Source organism: Nicotiana attenuata, chromosome 4 (genome assembly GCF_001879085.1).
Source record: "Nicotiana attenuata strain UT chromosome 4, NIATTr2, whole genome shotgun sequence".
NCBI classification, from domain to species: Eukaryota; Viridiplantae; Streptophyta; class Magnoliopsida; order Solanales; family Solanaceae; genus Nicotiana; species Nicotiana attenuata.
In genome coordinates, this window is record NC_031992.1 from 7,837,063 (window position 1) to 7,838,523 (window position 1,461).

Below are 1,461 nucleotides of genomic sequence, written 5' to 3' on the forward strand. Positions count from 1 at the left end.
AGACAACTACTTTCTAGTGAAAGTATCACTATTGATTATGTAAGATCAAAGGATAATGTGGCGGATTTGCTTACAAAAGGCTTAACTAGAGAGGGAGTTGAGAAATCATCTAAGGGAATGGGACTATGGCCTAGGACAAGTCAACATGGCGGTAACTCCACCTAGAATTTTGGATGTTCCGAGATCTAGGTTCAAGGAGCTCAAACAAAGTTGTGATTGAACGGTTCAACAATGTCAAAATAAAATCTTTGGTCCATTCTCGTGATGAAGACAATGTTCAGTAACAAGGATAGAACTTTACACGTTCTTTAATGATTACCTAAGTTTGATGTGGTAGTTATCAAATAGTGTCAATCTAAAGGATTACACGATTAGGAATCACCTATGTAAGTGTGAAGTGGAAGCCGCTTCAATGAGAATTCTTTAAGGCCAATTCTCTACGCACTTATGAGACCAGGCGGTGTTCATGGCTGAAACGAACACAAAAATGAGAACTAAAAGATGGTTAAGGGTTGATTGTGTGACATATGGTTGTCTAGGTATACACTAAAGTTCGACGGTTCAAAGATATCAAATCTACCGATTGACCGAGTATATCCGACATATGTTCACTATGGAAAGTTCAAAGGGAAACCTACTTATCCAGATGCAATTAATCCTTACTTGCAAAATCACATAACTTTCGTCTATGATCTTTCTTGATACAGCCATTCCCATTCATGTGGGGGATTGTTGGACTTTAAGCCATTGGGCTTTAAAGTAGAAGAAGTGTGAATTGGAAATGGAGGGAAATTGAAAATTTGAAGAAGTGAACTTTTGTCTTGCACTTTGTCCCTCATTGGTGAGGGACAACCACATTTGTGTGTTTATATATAGAATCACTTCTTAAAGCTCTTAAAGGGAGTTGAAGAGAATGAACCCTTGCACCGCCGCCGTATCACTGCTGAAAATACGCCAGATTGCGTTGAAGATGACGTCGGGAAAAATAGTGACTCTAAACCAAGTCCTCCATGTTCCAGAAATTCGCAAGAATCTTGTGTCGACTTCACTTCTTGTCAAGAATGGATTCAAATGTATTTTTGTTTCCAATAGTGTTGTACTAAGTAAGAATGATATGTATGTAGGAAAAGTTTACCTGAATGAGGGCCTTTTTAAGCTAAATGTAATAGCAGTTCCTATCAATAAAGTGAATGCTTCTTCTTACTTGCTTGAGTCAAACACTTTATGGCATTCGCGTTTAGGTCACGTAAACTTTAAAACATTGCGAAAGATGATAAATCTAGAAGTATTGCTAAATTTTGATTGCATTAATTCCAAATGTCAGATATGTGTGGAATCAAAGTATGCTAAGCATCCTTATAAGTCCGTTGAAAGGAATTCAAGTCCTTAAGACTTAATTCACTACAGATATTAGCGACATGAAGTCAACACCATCTCGCGGTGGGAAAAAACGTATTTTAT